General features: G+C 42.9%; 1 protein-coding gene across 1 annotated transcript in view; it reads left to right on the forward strand.

The window, feature by feature from the left end:
* LOC124606172 (tRNA dimethylallyltransferase-like) overlaps positions 1-15,512 on the forward strand; it is a 521,420-nt gene that overhangs the window by 335,118 nt on the left and 170,790 nt on the right. The window lies entirely within an intron of this gene.

Raw genomic sequence — 15,512 nt, forward strand, 5'->3', positions numbered from 1 at the left:
GTAAAGCAGCCCTCTCTGCTGCTGTTACATTACTCTTGGGTGGACGAGCCCTGGTCAAAGCACGGCATGCCTCCCTCCTAACCTCCTGTGCAGCGTCAGGAGGTAGTTTGCAAACTGGCTGTTCAATTGAACTAATAAAATCAGCTACCGGCAAACTCTTCCGAGTGGGTGCAAAATTTAAACCCTTCCCAAGCACGGATAAGGTTGCGTCGTCAAAAGATTTCTATGTGAGATTTATCACAGAACGTTGAGATATAACATCAGACTCCGCGCGTTGAAAACGTTCGAATATCAGAGTCATTCAACCGCAGCCCCTCCAAACGACGTAAAAAATCAGCTGAGTTCCTGATATGATGTTCAAACCGACCTACTTGTGGACTCAACAGAGAAGCAAGATGCTTGGCTACTCGATATGTCGGAGCGCCGACATTACTCACTATAGGATGGAAAGGAACCCTTTCCTTGTGAACCTAATGAAGGTCATGTAACCTAGGCGGAACGGCACTATAGGTGTTAAGACTCTTGACAGTGTCCTGCGAAAAAACACTTTTCTTCAGGAGGCTGTTGGTCTTTCTCTCAACACTTTTTGTGGGGTCAGCGTCGATTCTGCGATACGCTGGATCGGATAGTAAACGTTGCATCTTTTGTACATAATCCTGTTTATTTAAAACAACGGTGGTATTGCACTTGTCCGCAGGTAAAACAACTATATGAGAGTGTAAAGCAGCCCTCTCTGCTGCTGTTACATTACTCTTGGGTGGACGAGCCCTGGTCAAAGCACGGCATGCCTCCCTCCTAACCTCCTGTGCAGCGTCAGGAGGTAGTTTGCAAACTGGCTGTTCAATTGAACTAATAAAATCAGCTACCGGCAAACTCTTCCGAGTGGGTGCAAAATTTAAACCCTTCCCAAGCACGGATAAGGTTGCGTCGTCAAAAGATTTCTATGTGAGATTTATCACAGAACGTTGAGATATAACATCAGACTCCGCGCGTTGAAAACGTTCGAATATCAGAGTCATTCAACCGCAGCCCCTCCAAACGACGTAAAAAATCAGCTGAGTTCCTGATATGATGTTCAAACCGACCTACTTGTGGACTCAACAGAGAAGCAAGATGCTTGGCTACTCGATATGTCGGAGCGCCGACATTACTCACTATAGGATGGAAAGGAACCCTTTCCTTGTGAACCTAATGAAGGTCATGTAACCTAGGCGGAACGGCACTATAGGTGTTAAGACTCTTGACAGTGTCCTGCGAAAAAACACTTTTCTTCAGGAGGCTGTTGGTCTTTCTCTCAACACTTTTTGTGGGGTCAGCGTCGATTCTGCGATACGCTGGATCGGATAGTAAACGTTGCATCTTTTGTACATAATCCTGTTTATTTAAAACAACGGTGGTATTGCACTTGTCCGCAGGTAAAACAACTATATGAGAGTGTAAAGCAGCCCTCTCTGCTGCTGTTACATTACTCTTGGGTGGACGAGCCCTGGTCAAAGCACGGCATGCCTCCCTCCTAACCTCCTGTGCAGCGTCAGGAGGTAGTTTGCAAACTGGCTGTTCAATTGAACTAATAAAATCAGCTACCGGCAAACTCTTCCGAGTGGGTGCAAAATTTAAACCCTTCCCAAGCACGGATAAGGTTGCGTCGTCAAAAGATTTCTATGTGAGATTTATCACAGAACGTTGAGATATAACATCAGACTCCGCGCGTTGAAAATGTTCGAACTTTGCCAAATGCCGGGCAGTAACGGAATTGTACTCCCGGTCAGCTTGAGTCCATGAGGTACCGTCCAACCAATCCCAAGTGAAATCAGACAATCCCCATGCAACCATTAAATGAAACGAAACAATTCTTTGGAAACAGAATCTAAACGTCGACGAGTAAAACGAATCCTTTCACGAACAAGAGCCAAGCCAGCACGTTGCTTGATGCGATTGGCGGCAGGAGAACCTTGGCAAATGTTGGGACATGATTTTCATCACGACACCTCAATAAAAACGACAAAGCACATTGCAGTCTAACTCGACAGCTACGAAATTTATCCAACTTACGTAAACACCGATACATTTCCTCCCCGTAGAGGTAAGCAATGTGAGACTTGAGTTTCTCGTGGCGTATACAACTTTCAAATAACTTTCGGGTATTCAGCCAGGTAACACTTTCAGCGACCGCCGATATTTCGGCGGGAGAACATCCCGCCATTTTCAAGGCAACTGCAACTGACAGGCGACGTACATGTAAATTTAAAACCGAGGTTTTAAATTTGTATGTACGTCGCCCGCCCTTTGCAGTTGCCTTGAAACTGGCGGGATGTTCTCCCGCCGAAATTTCGTCGGTCGCTGAAAGTGTTACCTGGCTGAATCCCCGAAAGTTATTTGAAAGTTGTATACGCCACGAGAAAATCAGGTCTCTCATAATGGAAGAACTAAAGTCTGCCATAGCTGCAATGAAAAATGGCAAAGCAGTAGGCACAGATACGATACCGGGAGGAATATTAAAATGCTTGAACCAAGATGGAATAAGGGAGATATTGAGGTCATGTAATAAAATATATGACAGTGGTGAATGGGCTGAGGACGTTCTGACAACAGTAATGATTCCATTACCGTAAAAACAAGGAACCGAGAATGCAGTGAGCACAGGACAGTCAGCTTCATTTCACATGCAGCCATAGTGATGTTAAGAGTAATTAATAAGAGACTTGAAAAAGTAATGAAGGAGAATCTTGGCTAGGAGCAGTTTGGCTTCAGACGGAATACTGGCACCAGAGATGCAATAGGGCTCCTACGAATCTAGGGGGAAAGGTTTATCGAAAAATGAAGATACCTCTATATGTGCTTCATCGATCTAGAAAAGGCATTTGACAGTGTGGCTTGGGACAAGCTGGCGACTATAATGAGGGAAACAGAGTGGACTGGAAAACCAGAAGACTTGTAAACTCATTATATCTGAATCAAAAAGCCTGAGTTAAAGTGAGAGGAGAAAGTACGAACTGTATCCGATTAGGAAAGGGAGTAAGATAAGGATGCTGTCTATCACGTTCCCTTTTCAGCCTCTACTTGGAAAATATGATTGACCAATGCTCATTAGATGATAAAGGAGTAGAAATTGGAGGAAGAAGAGTAGGGTGTTCGAGATTTGCTGATGACATGGTTCTTCTAGCCATAGGGGAAAAAGAATTGCAGGATTTAGTGGACACCATTGAAGCTAAAAATTATGGAATGAAAATTAACACAAAGAAAACAAAAGTATTGACACTAGGAGGAAATAAAGAAACAAAAATTATGCTGAATGGAGAAATATTAGAACAGGTGCAAAATTTTAAGTGTCTTGGAAGCAGGATAGACACCGACTGGAAGTGCAGCACAGAAATTAAAACAAGGACAGCAATAGCAAAAGAGGTATTTTATAAGAAAAGGAGAATTTTCTACAGCAGTCTGGACAGAGAAGTGAGGAAAAGACTCATAAAACGTTTTGTATGGAGTGTTCTTCTGTATGGCCCTGAAACATGGACTTCTTCCGAAAGACAGACGTCTTTCTTCCGAAAGACTGAGAAAGGCTGAAGGCTTTTGAGATGTGGACGTATCGGTGGATGGAAAGAATAAGTTTGATGGACAGAGTAAAAAATGAAGATATACTGAGAATAGTGGGAGAGAAAAGACAGTTGCTAGATGTAATAAAAAGAAGAAAAAGAAGCTGGATTGAGAATATATTAAGAAAAAATATGGTCTGAGAAAAAGGTTTTAGAAGGTTCTGTAGAAGGGAGAAGGAAACGAAGAAGGAAGAGATTTCAGATACTGGAGACGAGATGGACGGTACAACATACAGCAGCCTTAAGAAGGAAGCAATGGATGGCAGAAAATGGAGAGGCAAAGGACCTGCTAATATAGCAGAAAACTTACGATGATGAGTATAACAGTCACAGTACACCATGGAGTGGAAAGTTGCGCGTAGTGCTGCTATTAGACGCAAAAGGTAAGAAGTAATTGTGATATTTTCTTTTAATGTTCTGAAGAGACATAATGAATTAAAAACATGGTCTGAATAACTGTTACGTTGGTACATAAGTTCGTAGCATTTTTATGAATGAAGCTGTGGACAGTAGAAAATGCAGTGTAAGGGGAGAAATAGGAAGATTTCCGACGTATTCTTCTCTTTCATTTCAGTAGAAGGCTGAGAGCAGCGGAGGCAGCCAGAAAGATTTGCGCCGTGTATGGTGCTTATGCCATTGCACAGATGACTTCAAGAAGTCGGTTTTCTCGTGTTAAGGACGATCGTTTTGACATTAGTGATTCTCCACGGCCTGCCGCTGTGGCCGAGCGGTTCGAGGTGCTTCAGTCCGGAACCGTGCTGCTGCTACGGTCGCAAGTTCGAATCCTGCCTCGGGCATGGATGTGTGTGTGTGGTCGTTGTGTTAGTTAGGTTTAAGTAGTTCTAACAGTAGGGGACTGATGACCTCAGATGTTAAATCCCATAGTGCTTAGAGCCATTTGAACCATTTTTGATTCTCCACGGTGAGGAAGACCTTTAGGGTTTGATGAATATAATCGAAGCGCATTAATCTATAATGATCCATGTCAATGAACTCGAGAACTGGCAAATGTGATGAACTGTCATTATTCTCCCATCGTGCGCCATTTGCATGCAGTGGCAGTGGTTCAGAAATGGGGTTTATCGGTACCGCATACTCTAAGCCCAAATCACAAAAATCAGCGGTGGCCATATGGTTGCTCGTCATCAGTTGGCTAGTGAACAATATCGACTATTCCTATCCTGTATCGCTAAAGTTGACTTGAAATGGTGTCTTCATGCTACTGTTAGGAAAAGAGAGGAATGGTTGAGCGCAAACAGAGCACCAAGCCCCCCGTGCGCAAAGACCAGCGTGCGTCTACAGAAGTTAATGTCATGCATCTGGTGGAACAGCGACGGTGTGGTGTTCTACGAATTGCCTCCCCGATGATGACGTTTATTGTCGATAACTGAGTCGTCTTGGAGACGCAGTCCAAGAACAATGACCGGGAAGACCGCGCGAAATGACGCTACTCCGCGATAACGCCCTCTCGTATCTGCTAACTGAAAAAAAACACTATACGCAAGTTGGGCTGGGAAGTCGTTCCGCACGCACCTTATTCAACTGATCTTGCGCCCTCAGGTTTTCACCTTTCCCGCTCTCTGTCGAACAATCTTCAAGGAACTTCCTTTCGAGAAGGATATGCGCTCCGAACATGTTCTTCGCCTCAAAACAACATGATTTCTACGGTCGCGGAATCGAAAAGTTGCCACAGCGTTGCCACCCTGCTGTAAATAGTGAAGAAGCATACATTATTGATGACGTCATGAACTTTTTAATGAGTGATTCTGCAACGTCCAGTTCGTCAGTAGTAATTAGAATGCAATATAAAACTACGTAAAAGGTGTGATATGTATACAGGTGACCTTCCCAACAGTGAGCAGTACAGTGATACAGTATAAAGAAGATTCTTCGATCATGAAATAAAGACTACTGTTGGAATAAAAAAATACGTTTTGAAATACAAGCATAGGAGACAGTCTTACAGTACACTGTACACCTTCGAATACGTGTATGCGTTTATGTCCACCGCCGTGGCTGAGTGGTTAGTACTTCTGGCTGCCATGGGTTGAACAAGTGTTCAGTACCCGATACTGCTAGGGACTTTTCCTCGGTCCAAGGACATGTAAGGGGTGCACTCAGTCTTGTGATGCCAATTGAGGAGCTGCTTGACCGAACAGTAGCGAGTAGCGGCTCCATGTCCCGAAAGGGGACCACAGCCTCGATGCCACATCCAGTGATGCCACCGGCAGAGAATGAAACCGCGGTCTGTCGATACTGATAGGTCCGCCAGGAACTGTGTACGGAGTTCACGTTATGCATTTCGTAGAACAGAAAGTGTGAAATTAGCAAACATATCTAATGGATAATGTTAAATCTAACCAAAAGAATATGGAGAGTTGTGCTTAGTAATCCAGCCATTATAGTCGCGGGACATAATTCTGACACGGAAGAAATCACATATGGGCATCCCCAAGGTTTAGTCTTTGGTCCACTATTGTTCCTACTACATGTAAACGATGTTCCATCTAATATACAACGACCAAAAGTAGTTCGTTTTGCAAATGACGTTAGTATTGTAATCGGTCCAAATGTACAGAAAGAAACAGAAGAAATGGTAAACAGAATTCTTAAATGTATCATTGACTGGTATTCTGCGAATGATCTCACCTTCAGTTTTAAAAAGACACAGCATATTCAGTTTTGCACGTCCACATCAATGACAAGTGTACCACCCGGCGAGGAAATAATAACTAGCGTGGAAAGTTCAAAATTCTTAGGTGCCCATATTGGCGAGAATTTAAATTGAAGAAAGCACATTTTTGAACTCCTAAAAAACTTAGTTCAGTCACATTTGTACTTACAATCATTGCATGTTGGGGTGAGACAAATCAGTAGGTTGACGTATTTTGCATATTTTCATTCAATAATGCCGTATGAAATAATATTACGGGGTAACTCGTCTTTATGAAGGAAAGTCTTCATTGCACAAGAAAGTGCTCACCGAGAATCATCGTGCAGACATCTGTTTAAGGAGTTGGCCATTCTGACTACTGCTTCACAGTATATTTATTCCCTCATGAAGCTTGTTGTAAACAATCCACTTCAGTTCAAAGGAACAATGATGTACGTAATTACAATACCAGAAGGAATTAATTTTACCGTTAGCACAACAAGGGCTGCTGCAACAAAAATTTTTAATCACTGACCTGATGACATAAAATGTCTGTTAGACACCAACGTAAAATTTGAAAACAAATTGAGAAAGGTTATTCGTGACAACTCCTTCTATTCTGTACAACAATTTCCACTTAGCCGAGCGGTCTAGAGCGCTGCAGTCATGGACTGTGCGGCTGGTCCCGGCGGAGGTTCGAGTCCTCCCTCGGGCATGGGTGTGTGTGTTTGCCCTTGGGGTAATCTAGGTTAAGTAGTGTGTAAGCTTAGGGACTGATGACCGTAGCAGTTAAGTCCCATAACATTTCACTCACATTTGAACATTTCTGAACAATTTCCACTACTGTAATGGCCGGCCGGTGTGGCCGAGTGGCTCTAGGGGCTTCAGTCTGGAACAGCGCGACCGCTGTGGTCGCAGATTCGAATCGTGCTTCGAGCATGGATGTGTGTGATGTCCTTAGGTTAGTCAGGTTTAAGCAGTTCTAAGTTCTAGGCAACTGATGACCTCCGATGTTAAGTCCCATAGTGCTCAGAGCCATTTTAACCATTTGAACTACTGTAATGTGGGAAAGGTGGTGGGCAGGGGTTACCAACTCGCAAGATCTGTATATTTTTTTTTTCTTTTTGAAAAAAAAAAAACAGCTTATAAATTTTCAGAAGGTAACTAAATGTACAAATAAATTTGCGATGTGAATATAAAATGACTCGTTCCTCCGCATTACGATCTGTCGTGAAAAATGATCCATAGAATGTGAAACTAAGTAACTAACTAACATCGCATTATTTGAGTCCTGCTCCTGTTAAACCACCAAGTGAAGAACTTGTGTGACTTTATTAAAATATAAAAATAACCAGGACTGTTACTTTAATACAAGATAAAAATGTCAAAAGGAACGTGGTTACAAAAAGAGAAATAACTTTTAGCAAATAATATAATTACATATTAACAAAGCAGTAAGTGTATGAGGGGAACATGGAGTGCACTAGAGTGCGCCACATACCACAGCAGGGTGAATGACAAGCGAATCGCTGGTGTGTGTATGTATTCTGCAGTCTGTAGCGACCACAGCTTGAGATCTGAACACATTAGAACATCTAAAGCTCGTGTCTTCACGTTAGTGGTCAGAATAAGGCACTTGCATATGGCTAAATTTTTCATTTCAATGAGTGTATTACCTTTTTATCCTCCTAAAAGTCTTCGCCAGTCTTATGTAGTAACTAAGGAAAGTAATAACCTGAGAGCGTTGCTAATTCCGGGACGCAGCCACACATTTTCTCGACACTACCACCTCGCCGGCCCAAAGTGGATTGCAAAAGGCATCGTCCGGCAGCGGCGGCGGCTGCGGCGTACCCCGTGAAGCAGAAATTCCAGGTCGTTACGGCGTCGAGGACCTGGACCTGCGCTAGCTGGCTGAGGGGCGCCGCGGCCGTGGGGAAAAGCATTTAAAGCGCGGAAAGCGTGCGAAGTGAGTCCTCGAAAGTTTGCGGAGTGGCCGCCACTTTGCGCTCCTAAATAACTAATGCGGGGCCTGCGTCTCGCCGCTGCCCGTCCTCCGGCAGAGAGGGGCCCTAAAAACCCGCCCCCGGTCCGGCTACCTCGGCGCTCGCCATTCTCCTGCACTTTATGCGCCCCCCAGTACTTGTCCGTAGTTGCTCGCCGTAGGTAGACCAGCTATCAGCACGTATCTGGCCATTACTAAAGGTCTGCACGGATGCCGATATCCCTAGTAGGCCTAATAACTATTTTGCTGGTAAAAGCCTGCGCCGATGCGAACATCCGCAGGTGTATCTGAAGGTGTCCGGATTAATACGAGAGGTAGTTACGAATTTTTGACTATCACTGTTATGTTGCTGACAGCCACTGTCTCTCCATCGTTCACCCATAGTTTTCGTTCAACATGACGAGAATGATACTGACGGTCTTTCATATTAAAGAAACTTTTATGCAAACTAATGACTTTTTCACAATCTACACCCGTAACGATTGTGATTGTAGCAGTTCGTGTATTAGCGACAACGACTGTGGTTCATAACATCGGTGATAATTTTCTCCTGGGGCTGAACTGACATTTTCTGTCAGGGGGAAGAGCGGAGTCTAAAAATAGAACTGTTGAAATTGTGTTTCGGCCACGAAAGCTAATTATTTTTAAAATGTCGTTGTTTCATTAGACTGTAATATAGAATACGTAAGGATAATGGAATGTAGTCGAATTAAGTCGGGTAATGCTGAGGGAATTAGGTTAGGAAATGAGACGTTTAAAGTACTAAAGGAGTTTTGCTATTTGGGGAGCAAAATAACTGATGATGGTCGAAGTAGAGAGGATATAAAATGTAGACTGGCAATGGCAAGGAAAGCGTTTCTGTAGAAGAGAAATTTCTTAACATCGAATATAGATTTAAGTGTCAGAAAGTCATTTCTGAAAGTATTTGTATGGAGTGTAGCCATATATGGAAGTGAAACATGGACGATAAATAGTGTGGACAAGAAGAGAAGCTTTCGAAATGTGGTGCTCCAGAAGAATGCTGAAGATTAGATGGGTAGATCACATAACTCATGAGGAGGTATTGAATAGGATTGGGGAGAAGAGAAATTTATGGCACAACTTGACTAGAAAAAGTGATCGGTTGGTAGGACATGTTCTGAGGCATCAAGGGATCACCAATTTAGTATTGGAGGGCAGCGTGGAGGGTAAAAATCGCAGAGGGAGACCAAGAGATGAATACACTAAGCAGATTCAAAAGGATGTAGGTTGCAGTAAGCACTGGGAGATGAAGAAGCTTGCACAGGATAGAGTAGCATGGAGAGCTGCATCAAATCAGTCTCAGGACTGAAGACCACAACAACAAGTTACCAATAATTAATTTTTTATTTCAAATTCTACTGTTGAGCGGCGTTAAGATGATCTCTGACAGTTCGTAGCGCTGTTGCCAGCTTTCGCCTGGGAAGCGCTAACGGCTGCAGATGCAAACAGGTGCCGCCTACAGAGCTGTGACAACAGTGAGGCGCTGCCATAAAGACTTTCACAAAATCGGGTTACGTTGTTGGTCCATTAGGCCCGCTAAGCTTCCGCGCCCAGTCCACTGCAACTGTTAGACACCGACGCAACTAGTGTGGTGGAGGTTACAGCTTCTGAAATGAATTTATGACATAGTCCACCCGCTACACACTTACTTTGTACCGTGCATGTATGGCATTTAAACTGAGGCATCCCAGTGAGTTCGTGCGTGGCGCACACGGAGCCTCGAGCTGTTGCAGCCCATTCTTTCTTCCTTGGCTGCATTTCCTTGGCCCTGCTCTTCCCTCCCTATCCTCGGTGCTTCCCCACTGTCACCTCATTCCTCGTTTTATGTCGACCTGGCTATCCACCTAGTTCCATGTATTGCTTGCAAGTTTGTTCCTCCTGCGTGTTCTTTCATCCTTTTTGGTGTTCAGGTCCCCACTTGAGGTTTGACCTCCACTTCTAAATTTTCTGTTTTTAGTGCGAGCCACTTGGGGAGAAACCCCTTCCTTAGCGCCTACAGTGCGGATTCCTCTCCCTCCTTTCCTTCCCCTCTTCATTCCCCACAATATCCCCCTTCACCCTGCTAGGTCATCAGCATGTGTGGCCAGTCCGTGTGGTGGGGCTGTTATGTACCCGTCTGGCTGAGCCCCCTGACAACACACGGACCACACTGCTGATACCTGAGCTGTTCCCTCCCTATGTATGTCGAGGAGTGGTTGGTTCTATTCCAGGGGCATCTGAACTCCCGACAATGGCCGTCACTTCAGGTGGCGCCAATGGGGAGGGCCCCTGGATGGTATAAGCGCAGACGCTTGGCGCATAAAGCGTATCAGACTGCAAAAATCTAGCTGTTCTCAAATGGCCGTATCTTCAAATGGTGGAGGATCATTGACTGCTGCTTCGTATGATCCGACAGCCTCCCCTTCCCTGGCTACACTGTCGGAGGAGGGCCAGGTTCGCTGTCTTGAGATGAAACACTTTCCCCAATAACTAGGGTACTAGAATGGATGGGGACACATTCACTGCCACAAAGCTAGGATGAACGAGGACATATGCACCGCCACAAAGCCATTGCTTTTTGTGGAGAGTATCAAGGACAAGTTTGGTGAAGTGGAGTCTCTCAGTAAGATCGTTTACATACATCAGAAAGAATAGAGGACCTAAGACTGAGCCTTAGGGAACCCCACACGTGATTTCTCCCCAGTCAGAAGTACGTCGTCGAACTATATTGGTTGACTTACTAAGCACAATATCCTGTAATGTTTTGGTTAGACGTGATATTATCCATTGCTTGGTTATACCATCAACCCCATAAAACTTCAATTGATGGAGAATATTGTGATTCACACAGTCAAACGGCTTAGACAGTCACAGAAAATACCAATCGGCGCTGTTACCTTATTTAATGCTTGTATTTATTTATTTATTTATTGTTCCGTGGGACCAAATTAAGGAGAAGTCTCCGGTCATGGAACGAGTCAATACATGAAATTATAACACGATAGTAGAAACAGATAAAATGAAATATAAAAAACATATTCAGGCGACAAGTCGTAAATTTAAATAAAGAAAATCAACAATGTAACACTGGAATTTGCTTAATTTTTTAGCTCTTCCAGGAGCTCCTCAACGGAATAGAAGGAGTGAGCCATGAGGAAACTTCAGTTTAGACTTAAAAGAGTTTGGGCTACTGCTAAGATTTTTGAGCTCTTGTGGTAGCTTATTGAAAATGGATGCAGCAGAATACTGCTTTCCTTTCTGCACTAGAGTCAAGGAAGTGCATTCCACATGCAGATTTGATTTCTGCCTAATATTAACTGAGTGAAAGCTGCTGACTCTTGGGAATAGGCTAATATTGCTAACAAGAAACGACATTAAAGAAAATATATACTGTGATGGCAATGTCAGAATTCCCAGACTATTGAATAGGGGTCAACAGGAGGTTCTCGAACTTACACCACATATAGCTCGAACAGCCCGTATTTGAGCCAAAAATACCCTCTTTGATTCAAAAGAATTACCCCAATAAATAATACCATACGACATAAGCGAATGAAAATATGCGAAGTAGACTACTTTTCGTGTTGAACTGTCACTTATTTCAGATACTGTTCTAATGGTAAGTAATGCAGCATTTAGTTTCTGAACAAGATCCTGGACATGGGCTTTCCACAACAGCTTACTATCTATCCGAACGCCTAGGAAGTTGAACTGTTCCGTCTCGCTTATAATATGCCCATTCTGTCTGATCAAAATATCGGTTCTTGTTGAACTGTTAGTTAGAAACTGTAAAAACTGATTCTTACTGTGATTTAGCATCAAATTATTTTCCACAAGCCACGAACGTATTTCATGAACTACATTATTTGATAATGTTTCAATATTACACACAAGATCCTTCACTACCAAGCTGGTGTCATCAGCAAACAGAAATATTTTTGAATCACCTGTAATACTAGAAGGCATATCATTTATATAAATAAGAAACAGCAGCGGCCCCAGCACCTACCCTTGGGGAACGCCCCACTTAACAGTGCCCCATTGGGACTGAACATCACTACCACTCTCAATATTGCGGAGAATTACTCTCTGCTATCTGTTCTTAAAGTAAGAGGCGAACCAGTTGTAAGCTACTCCCCTTACTCCATAATGGTCCAACTTCTGCAGTAATATTTTGTGGTCAACACAGTCAAAAGCCTTCGTTAAATCAAATAAAACACCTAGCGTTCGCAACCTTTTATTTAATGCGTCCAAAACCTCACAGAGAAAAGAGAATATAGCATTTTCAGTTGTCAAACCATTTCTAAAACCATACTGAACATTTGAAAACAAAGTGTGTGAACTTAAATGCTCCAGTAACCTTGTATATACAACCTTCTCGATAACTTTAGCAAACACCGATGGCATAGAAATAGGTCTATAATTGTCAATATTATCCCTGTCTCCCTTTTTATAAAGTGGCTTCACTACCGAGTACTTTAATCGGTCAGGAAACCGACCACTCCTAAAGGAAAAGTTACAGATATGGCTAAGCACTGGGCTAACATACATAGAACAATACTTCAGTATTCTGCTAGATACCCCGTCATATCCATGAGAGTTCTTGGCCTTTAGTGATATAATTATTAACTCAATCTCCCTCTTGTCAGTATCATGGAGGTTTAAGCACCTTACAATACTGTTTGTAATGGGCTGCTGCATTTAGATTCTGACTGTTTCTAACGTATTGATATAATTGCCACTTTGTTCTACAAGATATTCTTATCCCTCTAGTCAGCCACCCAGGCTGCCTGTTTGTGCTAGTACCCTGTTTTGAACGTTCTAACGGAAAGCAACTTTCAAAGAGCACGAGAAAAGTCTTGAGAAAAGCATTATATTTATCGTCTACTGTATCAGCGCTATAAACATCTTGCCACTGTTGTTCCTTTATAGGGTTTACAAAGGTCTCTACAGCAACTGGATCAGCTTTCCTAAACAGCTGATGACTATATTTAACACGTGTTGCAGCACAAAAGTCTTTTGAAGTTAAAATTTGTGCATCGTGATCTGAAAGGCCATTCACCTTTTTTGCTAACAGAATGCCCTTCTAGTAATGAGGAATGAACAAAAATGTTGTCTATGGTTGTTCTACTGTTCCCTTGCACTCTCGTTGGAAAGAATACGGTTTGCATAAGATTATATGTATTAAGGAGGTCTACCAGCATCCTCTTCCTTGCACAATCACTTATACAATTAATATTGAAGTCACCACATATAACTAACTTTTTGTATTTCCTATAAAGTGAACCAAGAACCTCCTCTAGCTTTAGCAAAAATGTTGTGAAATCAGAGTCTCGGGATCTATAAATAACAACAGTTAGAAGTTTAGCTCCATTAAATTTAACCACACCTGTACAACATTCAAACACCTTTTCAGTGCAGTACTTTGAAACATCAATTGACTCAAATGGGATTCCGTTTTTCACTTACGTGGCTACTCCCCCACACCGCAAAGAGCTCCTCGAAAAGCTGCAAGCCAACCTGTATCCTGGTAAAGGAAGCCTCTGAATTATCTCCTTATTTAAGAAGTGTTCAGATATACCAATAATTTCAGAGTCAACATCTATAAGCAATTCACTAACTTTATCTCTAATTCCTTGTATATTTTGATGAAATATACTAATTCCCTCATTACTCGGATACCTAAGCTTTGTCAAAAGTGGTTCCTTTGTTAGAGAGACTTCCCTTAAGTAGAATACCTATCAGCTGACTTCAATCTAAAAAAGGTGCAGCTCTAACACCCACTCCTGCAGGAATTTTCCCATGAGTGATCCCACCAACCCCACCTATGCTGTCACCTATAAGCTTTGCCAACCTCCCCTTCCCATACCTGTTGAGGTGCAGGCCATGTCTAGTGAAACCCGTCCTGCTGATAGACTCCACCGACACCACTGAAATGTGACCCATGCTTTCTGTCATCAGCGCACCCCCAAGTCTCATGTTATTACGCCTGACGGCTGTATTAAGATGAGGCCGATCGTGACGCTGAAACAATTCCACGAAATGCACATTCGTGTTGCCAATGTGAGTGTCTATCTTTTCCAGGTCACCATCTATGTCATACTCCTCATCCCTTTCAATACTATTATCAGCCCCACCCACAATCACTACCTGATCCTCTTCAGTAAAATCCCTACATAACCCCCCTATGTTAACAGTCACCTGAGCCAATCCTGCATTAGGCTTCACAATGCTGGTGACCTGGTACTCACTCCCCAGCACTTCCTGCAACTGCTGGCCTACACTTCTGCCATGGGAACTACCTAACAGCAGAACCTTCTTCTTCCTCTTCGACTTTGCAACTGTTCTAGCCACCGTAACTACTGAGATCTGCTGCATACTTCCTACATCTACAGCTACTAGAGATTCTTCTTCACTAGACTCTGACAGTTGGTCATATCTATTGTAAACACCAATAGTAAAACTATCTGAAAATCTTCTTCTCCTAGCAGATCTCTTGCCAACAGCCAGCTCCCATTCCCCAACCCCCTTCTCCCTCCTCATCCTATCTAGCTCCTCCTGTGCGTTTTTTAACTGCACCGGAAGGGCAGAGATCTTACGCTCCTGCTCCTCTATCAACTTACTCTTGCTACATAACCTACAGTTCCAGGAGAGGATCTCACCAGAATACCCACTGGCTTCCCCACTGCATTCCCCCCATTGAAAATACTTCGAACAAGTCTCACACCGCAATCCGCTACTCACGAACCTACGGCAAAGCCCACACTTCTCACCCATGGTAAAATTTTACTTATTTTAAGTTCCGCTACTACAATAAGAAGATGTTAAAACCTGACTACAATAATCACAAACTTACTCTACAAGCGAAGTAACTACTATTATCAACAGTATTAATAAACAATAAATGTGAATATAACAAAAGACTAATACAGAAAGAGAATCAAACATCTAATGACACAGTAACGAAGCTGAAAAGAGTTCCCAAAAGGTTCTTCTGAAATTATTTCACCAGAAAACACAAAATACACCGGTTGAAGACTACTAGAGTTCCTAAATAAACCACTATACACAAACAATTAATCAGTACTTAACTTTCGATGCGCCGCTACAGCTGCAACTGGTCAGCGCGGAATGTAAACACAGCTAAGAGGTTACGTTGCTCGATAAGAAACACAAATATCACATCACAACACAAGAAAGGCAGAGGCGAATGAAGAAACCACTAATAAGTCACTTATATAGTAAATATTATCACAAAAACCGT

This window comes from Schistocerca americana, chromosome 3 (assembly GCF_021461395.2).
Source record: "Schistocerca americana isolate TAMUIC-IGC-003095 chromosome 3, iqSchAmer2.1, whole genome shotgun sequence".
NCBI lineage: Eukaryota > Metazoa > Arthropoda > Insecta > Orthoptera > Acrididae > Schistocerca > Schistocerca americana.